This window comes from Quercus robur, chromosome 6 (genome assembly GCF_932294415.1).
Source record: "Quercus robur chromosome 6, dhQueRobu3.1, whole genome shotgun sequence".
Taxonomy (NCBI): domain Eukaryota; kingdom Viridiplantae; phylum Streptophyta; class Magnoliopsida; order Fagales; family Fagaceae; genus Quercus; species Quercus robur.
The window spans coordinates 28,348,170-28,357,350 of NC_065539.1; the positions used below are offsets into that span (position 1 = coordinate 28,348,170).

Sequence of the window (9,181 nt, forward strand, 5' to 3'; positions counted from 1 at the left end):
TGGGTAGTTGATTTTTTTGTAAGTCAGTTCTTTTTTGTTAAATAGTGAAAAGGTCTACGAATCAAGCCACACCAACAACATCAACAATAATACTGAATGATTTTGTTAAACACCTTATGAATGCTTTTCTTCTCAATGACAATTTTTTGTTTGAATATGTACATCTTATGTGAAACGATGAATAGATACTGAAATTTAAATGGCAAAATGAAAAATGCACAACTGTTCAGTATTTTTAAATATATACTTGGCATAAATTTGTGTAGCCACTTAGCATAATAGGGAATGGTCAACAAAAAGTCAAACGTTTCGCTTATATATATATACTAGTCGTAAACTCGTGCGATGCACGGGAAAGCTATTGATAACTTCCCTAATATGGAAAAAAAAATATTAATATCATGGTATAATTTATATACCAAACCAATAAAATCTATCACTTACAAAGTAATAAGATCTATCACATGTATTGAGATATTGTGATAGCCAAGAGCTTAAGATTTGATAATAGTTACAATTTAAGAGGAAAAAAAAATACTAACTCCAATAATGATAAGTCCAAATCCAATATAATTTGATATTTTTTTTCTATCACTAATAATTTGTTATACCTAAAATTTATGCTAAAGATGACATTAATAATTATTCTCAATACCTAAAAATCATATGTAATATGAACAATATATATAAAAAATAAAGAAATGGTTAACAAACTTGGAGTAGTAGTAATTAAATCTGTAGTTGTTTATCTAAAAATAAGAGTAGGACTTGCAAAATAAGTATTTTAAGTTATTAATATATAAGGGAAATAATGTAGACAATCCAATATGAGTCAACCTATTTTATAATTTTTTTTTTTTAAAAAATCTAAACAATTGAAGAGACGTGAAGGTGGGAAAGTAGTTTGTAAAAAAAAGTTTTAAATTCCTTCTGCATTTCAATTTGTGAACCTAATTTCACTTTCCTCTCTTTTTTTCTTCTATTTTTTTTCCTTCTCCACGGTTTTTAAATTCTCTCATCTCTATTTTTTTTTTACTCCTATTTGGAATTGTTCTTATACACACTTTTTTTTTAAAAAAAAATTTCCAGTGCCTTATCTTTTATTTTCCCAATCCTACATGGCTACATCAATACAGCTTCTCCCTTCTCTCTCTTCCTCACTCTCTCTTCTTAGTTTCACTCACAAAAACAATAAAAATGTTATGTTTTTTTACAAAAAAAATCTTGCACTCCTTTTTTCTTTTTCTTTTTCTTTTTTGTCAAAAGATTTCGTAGAAGTATTCATTTTATTGTTATTTTCAGACCCGAACAACTAAATAAACTGTAAAAAGGAAGGATTAAGATTTTTGAAATTAGACCGAGATCAAATCAAAGTTGAACCATGATAACATCATAATTAATTGAAAATATAAATAAATATATTAAATTAGTACAAATAGAAAAATTAATTAAAATAGTCCAATTAAATATAGAGAGATATATTTCTTTATATAATATTGGTCAAAATCCATATAATTTTTAAGATATTTGAACTAATATGTCAATATCAAACCCAAATCTATACCTAATAATAATAATAATAATAACAATAACAACTACATTTTTTTAGAATATTATAATCATAACGTGCACCTAAAAATAATGAAAAAGAAAAGAAAAAGAAGAAGAACACGTTGACAAAAAAAGAATAAGAGAGAGAACATGATAGATGATACATACATATCTTTATCACGTGGGGGAGGGACTGAAAATTGAAATGAAATATAGTCTGACACTTTCAACTAGGGGTGTGCAAAAAACCGACGAACCGAACAAACCGACCGAAACCGACCGAACCGTTGCCAAATTTTCGGTTTGGTTTCGGTTCGGTTCGGTTTCGGTTTCATTTTTTGAAAACCGAAATTTTCGGTTTTGGTTTCGGTGTTGGATTTTTTCATCCGAAACCGAACCGAATCGACCGAATATATATATATTTATGTAACTCTATTACGTATCTGATTAGTGGCTTAGTGGTATGCTACGTTGTAGTTTTGCTAGTGATCCCAGGTTCGAGCCTTCGCGTGGGAGCTTGTGTTTTTTTGCTATTTAATTTTTTAAAACCCTAGGGCATGAGATAAAGACGGAAATACCCCTCCCCTCTTTTATTCTTTTCTTTTCTTTTCTTCAGTTCAGCCGCCCCCTTCCTCAACTCTTTCTCTCAAAATTTTTTTGTCTTTCAAAGAGTTCAGCCCTCAGCCCCTCCTCTTCTCTCATCGCTCCATGCCTCCACATGCCGCCTCCACACATCGGCCTTCCTGCACCAGCCTCCACGGCCTCCACACGCTAGTCTCCACACGCCGGGCTCCCAACGCCGGCTAATCTTTTCATATTCACGGTGACCCCCTCTCTCTTTTTTATATTCTGCCATTTTGGGTTTGTTTAATATTGAATCAATGCTATTTTTTCAATTTTTATGTGCAAAGAAAGTTAGGGTTTTGAAAAAACCCATGTGCTTGGTTGTTTATTTTTTCAATTTCTTCTCTCTTTTTTATAATCTGCCATTCTGGGTTTGTTTAATATTGAATCAATGCTATTTTTTCAATTTTTATGTGCAAAGAAAGTTAAGGTTTTGAAAAAACCCATGTGGTTGGTTGTTTATTTTTTCAATTTATTCTCTCTTTTTTATTTTCTGGGTCTGTTTTTTTTCTTTGTTTGGTTTCTTAGAAAATAAATGTTAAGGAACCGAAACCGACCGAAAAACCAACCGAAACTGAAACAAACCGAAACCGACAGTTTTTCAACTATTTCGGTCGGTTTCGGATGAGACTTCTAAAAATCGAAAATTTCGGTTTCGGTTGGCTAGATAAAAAAAAACCGACCGAACCGAACCGATTACAGCCCTACTTTCAACTCCCACCATTCAATTTTCCACAAGTTAGTCATGTAGAGGTAAGGACGAAACAAAAAAGGGTAAGAAGAAGAAAGCACAAATCAAATTTGAATAAATGAAGAATTCAATCCTTACAGCAGGTAGCCTTCTTCTTCTTCTTCTTCTTCTTCTTCTTTGTTTTCTTCTTCCTCATCTTTGAAACAGAACCATCAACGTTTGACAGATTTCATGGTGGTTGAAGCTTCAACAATGGTTATATAAGATGTTATGAGCCTGTAAAATACCATTTTTATTAAAATAAAAATCGTCCCCTTTTTTTTCGTAGAACAGATCCTTTGTCATCCTTCTCTTATAGAACTACTCTTTTCTAAAATGATCTAAGTAAGAACATAGTGGGCATTTCAAGGGCAGAAATAATCTTTCAGGTCTTTTAAAAAAAAAAAATTCAATGTATTTATTGTTTTGGGTTTAAGATGGGTGCAATTTGGCAATTTCTTTTAGTGGAGTTTTTCCCATACTTCAGAAAATAGAATCAATTAATTTTTTTAAGTGATTTTCACTTATTCCTTTGAGTTTATAATACAAATACTATTGTACTACGTTAATCTGTACCCAATTTTTATTTCCCATACATTTGAGGAAAGGGTATCTGACCTTTAAACTTGTTTTGGCTTCGTTGGCTGGTGTTACAAAAAAGAGAAGTCTACTGCAAATGGTAAATTTCGAAGAGGAGAGAGTGAGGAAAAAAGAGCGTACAATGAGAAAGACATAAAAAAGAAGGTGAAGTTTTATTTATAATTACTGCTCCAAGAAGAGACCGAACGTTGTGTCTCTTTGTAGCAATAGGCAGTTTTTGTTTTTATTTTTATTTTTATGGTGAACGTTTTAATTTTATAACTACCAACTGGTACGGTGCAACTAAACAACAACAGTAGCAAAAAATAATACTGAAACAGTTTGTTTAAGTGTCAAACGAAAAGGTATATTTTTTTGTGTTTTTAATAGTAAACATGGCATAAATTTAGGTAGTCACGTGGTGTAATGAGGCATGGTCAACAAAAAGTCAAACGTTTCGGCTATTAGTTATTACTAGTGTTTAACCCGCGCAATGCGCAGGATCGTTTTACATATTAAATAACGTAGTATATTTAAGCATATAGTATCTAATATCCCCTAAATTTTTAGAAATTAGTTTCTTCAAATCACTCGTGTGTACTTCCCTATTATGAGAGATTAAAAAAAAAAAAAATCTGATTATAAGCAATTAAAACTTACATGACAATTAAAATTCTCTAACCTCATGGTTTATTTCATTGTGGTTCCTACCACAATGAAATAAACCATGAGGTTAGAGAATTTTACAACCAAAAAGTTTAAAAGAGAAAAATGGCTACTGGTTTGTGAAACAGAAAGTCAGAAAAATATTAGTCAAATAATAATGCATAATCAATAGTACATTGGAATATCAAATTCTAAAACCAAACCAATATATAACCCTTAAAAGGGACATTGCAAAAGAAAAAAAAGTTGTAGTGCATAATCAAGCCACAATATATAAACAAAACAGAATTCCACCTACAACAAATAAAATGCATAATCAATAGTAGATGGGAATCTCAAATTCTAAAACCAAACCAATTCATAAGTCATAACCCATAAAAACAACATTGAATCTTAATCTTGACCCTAAATTTCAATTGCAAAAAGAAATAATAATAAAATAAAAATCACAATCCCGAAAAAGCTACAATGATACAGAGAAAATTTGTTAACAACAAACCTCGTAGTGATAAACAAAATAGATATATTAGATTATACACACACCCAAGTTATGGAATTCATGAAACTTTTCACCCATTATTATGTAATCATCTATTCATAAAATAAATAAATAAAAGTAAATCATCTATAAGTACTCAAATCCAAAACACTAAGACATACACAATAAAAACAATCATACCGTAGATTATTCTTTTGAAGGTAGTCACATATATTTTTTGCTTTATTTCAATAATCTATAGGAAGTGAATCTTATGATTCACAATATTCATTATTGTGGAATTGACTAATCTCTGTGTTATTTACACTAAATGTATCACTTTTTGTAAATATAGGACTTCGAGTCCATTTTCTATTGTAACATCTCTCAAGCCCATAGATATTAGAACCAAGTAGCCTAAAGCTAAACTGTTTTTGTCAGTCCTACTCAAACTGTGGAAGCTTTCCCTCCAAAAAGTAGCTAAGATGGGAATTCTACATCTAGGAACTTGCAAGATGGAAAAGCACATGGAACCTATCCTTATTTTAACTCTAAAACTATAAAAGAGCAAGGTTCCTATACAGTTGTAGATTCCACATAACACAACCAATCAGCTTTGACTTGAGGAAGAAAAAAAAATATAGATAAGAGAAAGATTGGGGAGAGAAAAAAGTTATCACAATGAACCAACTACAAATTATCTACCACATCAAGCATCAGTGCTACATAATGAAATATTGCAGATACTTTATTTTTTTTAGTATTCTCCTCAAGAAAATTCCAAATCTTCATTAAAGTAGAAGAGCCCAACAATCTAACGTACATCATCCAAAATACGAAACCTATCAAACTCTAAGATGCATACTATAAGTCAATTAACAATGTGTCTGTTACCAAACCAAACCACCTTTCAAACCCAAGAAAAACCAGAATAAAAGGCTTCCAATCAGACAGACCAAGGGTACATACAAAAAATGCACATAACTCTATAGTGGAGGAGAAGTCACTAAGAAAGTCCTCACAAATTTCGTACACAATCATAAAGTAATCCCATTTCTATCTTAACAAAAAATACTCCAATGTTAAATAACAAAATGATACCAAAAAGTATAAAAATATACCTTAATATAAAAACATAACTTAATGCTTATTGCAGTGGCAGAAGCCTTAAAAAATGGACTCAGTACCAGGGGGGAGGATGAATACTATCAATGAAATTTTAAACTCTATCCCTAGTAACATACCAACCCCTTTTATCAGCAACATTTTCAAACCAATCTTTGACAACGCATGATTGCCAAAGTTCGCACATTGCCTTACTATCTGAATTTTTTTTTTTTTAATAATTCTACTTTTTAAGCCAGATGACTAAAGCAACCTTTACATAATATTCGGTACATTTATTTATCTTCACTCTCTAAAAAAGTCCTTTGATTCATCTAAAGGTTGAGACTATATAACATTATTGGTCATTTACGTATTAGAAGACAATCAAAACTTATATAGTTGTTTGTCTTTTAAATATTTTCAAAGAAATTTACACTTAGCTCAATATACTTCACCTACTTTTTTCTGGAAAATGTCATCCAATAATGTAACATGACATTATTTATAAATAGCAAACCTAAAGCCAAACAATATATTGATTATTAAATCCTTTCTATAAAATAGACATATTTGTGACATGTCAATTTCTAACAGATTATATACCATCCCAAACCCAATAAAATGGCACATTTATTCATGACCAATCTACTGTTAGATCCTTAAAAAAAAAATTAAAAATTAAAAAATTAAAAAAAAAACTGCAATTGGAAAACATTTAGCAAAAGAATTAAAAATAAAATCTACAGTCAACTAAAATTTAGCCCCCCCAAAAAAAAAAAGCTATAAAAAATATGGGAAAGTAAGCAAAGAAAGAGAAAGACATACAGAAAGAAAATATGTGCCAAAAACATAAGAAAAAGAGAAGGGCTGTCATGCCAACAACTGGCTGCTCTTTCATTTCCTAGTAAGTTTTCATTTTAATTTTTTGTACTCTTCCCTCACCTTAACTAATTAGTCACATAATAAATAATCTTCATTTTGATGTTGGCCCATATGCTTAATTTGAAAATAATAGTCTGACTGTGTTAATTTGATAATCTTCATTTTGTTTTTGTTTTTGAATTTTTTGTTCTTTGTCATAAATCTATGTTTTGAAGTTTGGTTTTACTTCCCATTTGATCAATTCCTTCCTTTCTCCCGACAATAGTTCTTCCAACGTTTTCTACCTTAACAGTAAAACCTTAAATGTACCCATCTATTTTAAGTTCCAGTTAAGTTCTTAAAATCTCCTTTTCTAAGATTTTCTTTTCCCAGAAAACGTTTGCACTTATAGTCTTATTTGTGTTGCTGTTAAGGAAATCTTTGTCCTAAATCAAAGCAATTGCAAACGGAAAAGAGATTTCATTGAACAATGAAATAAGGAGGAAAATTTAGGCTATCATACCTTTCATTTTATTGTAGAGAACCCAACGATAATTCTCCTATTAGAGAATCCAGTAACTTTTCTGGCAGGGAAAAAATTTTAATTAGTGATTTAGATAAATGACATTTGAAAGTTTGAGAAGATATGCTAACTACCCATGAGGCGTTCAACAAAACCAAACGATGCCAATGAATTGCAGTCTGCAGTATTTACAAAGTTTTTTTTTCTTTTTAAGATAAAGATAGAAATTTTATTTGATAAAAGGGAAATCCATGTAAAAACACATAACAACCTTGTAAGAATAAATACAGGGGAACAAAGACCTGTTCTGCAGAAAACAAAATATGCAACAAAATAAATACAGTCCATGGACATACAATACAGAAACAGCAACAGATATTAGAATTACCCCCTGTAAGCACAGATTATGCAGAAAATCCTGAACCTGTTCTGCAGAAAACAAAATATGCAGCAACAGAAATACAGCCCATGGACATACATCACAGAAACAGCAACAAATATTACACTCAGTCCCCTGTAAATAGCATTCAACAAATATTACACTCATAGCATTCTCAATTTTCATCAATCTTGTATTCCCAAAATAAGGCTGCACTGAACAGAACGGCAATCTAAGGCAAATGAATTGCAATCTACATTTACAACCGAGTTCAAATTTAGAATCACATATATTACAACACTTGCAATTCATGTTGATATAAGAGTCTTAGAATGCTCAGAGATTATAAAACCATAACCTATATACACAAAAATTAAATCTCTCATAATCTGAAATAAAACAGAAAATTAAGTAAATAAGAAAAGGGTATGAAGAAAAGAAATTGGTGCATAATTCTTAACCGTTTTTTATGCTACAATTTAATGAATTCAAATTTCAGGTGCAAACAAGAACTAAATCTAACAAAAATCTACCAAACAGGGAAAAAAAAGTTCTAACCAAAAAAGAATAATCAACAAAACAAAACCCAAGAAATTAAAATTAAGAACAGAATTTCCAATGATTTGCCTTTCCATCTACAAACCCAAAAAAAGAAAAGCTAAAGAAAAACCCATTACTTTTTTATTACACAGATCGGAATTGAAATCAATCAATGACAAATGAAATCTACAACTAAATCCAAGAGAGAGTTAAAACAAAAACCTATATTTGTACTTGGAGTGCAGAGTGAAACGATTGGAAGCCGTATCCACATCAACAACATCCCCTGCTATAGGCAGCGGCTATAGTGCTCTTTGAATCCTCGCCGTACTTCGCATCGGAATCGACGGTGGTTACAGAAGGCTGATCGGAAGCCTCATCGATTGGTTCTTCCTTTTCTTCTTCTTCGAGGCGATCTGATGGGCGTGACAGCAATAGTAGTGTCGTCGTCTAGGGTTTGTTTTGGGTTTTCTTCTGTAGTAGTAGTAGGGTTGAAATTGAGTTGGTCTGATGAATCGGTGGCCATTGTGTGAGAGAATCGGAGATGGCACCTCTGATCGCTTACTTCTTTCTCATCTAAGTTTTGGATTTTGTTTTTCATCTTCCTTCTTCTTCTGCTTCTTTTTCTGGAAAAATCAAAAAGCAAAAAGATCGTTTTAGCGTAACTGGAAACAAAGAGTTTTTGAAAGGAACTGGGAAGCGGGTTTTTTTTTTTTTTTTTGATCGGAAACCATGGGCTCTCGCTCTCTGTTTATCAGAGTCTCTCTCAGTCTCTTTCAATTTAATGGTGTTTCTGTTTTTAAACTGTGTGCACGGTAAATGGGTAAAATTTAAGGCGCTCAATCGGTGCAACGTACGCTGTTTTGTAACTTTAAATTGCACACGTGTTTGAATTTAAGATAGGCAATTATCCTATTTGTCAATATCTCCTTAATCGTAAGAATCTACTTTCTCTCAGCTTCTGCTATTATATATATATATAATATATAATATATATATATATATATATAAAATTTAGAATCTAATTGGATTTAAACTCTATTAAAAAATTAAATAAAACACGTGACACAATTGAATTCCAATTTAAAATTTAATTAACTTTCTCTAAGTTTTGGTTATATATATATATATATATATATATAT

At 31.0% G+C, this 9,181-nt stretch overlaps 1 long non-coding RNA gene across 2 annotated transcripts; it reads right to left on the bottom strand.

The window, feature by feature from the left end:
* Positions 1 to 2,750: 2,750 nt before the first annotated feature.
* LOC126688414 (uncharacterized) lies at positions 2,751 to 8,829 on the bottom strand. 2 transcript variants are annotated; one of them, XR_007644258.1, is made up of 3 exons: positions 8,261 to 8,829; positions 7,120 to 7,180; positions 2,751 to 3,110 (listed from the first exon to the last, which is right to left on the bottom strand). It is a non-coding gene; the product is annotated as an uncharacterized LOC126688414 (long non-coding RNA). The 2 variants fall into 2 exon arrangements; XR_007644257.1 differs by having other exon boundaries at positions 2,751 to 3,142.
* Between the last annotated feature and the right edge of the window lie 352 nt (positions 8,830 to 9,181).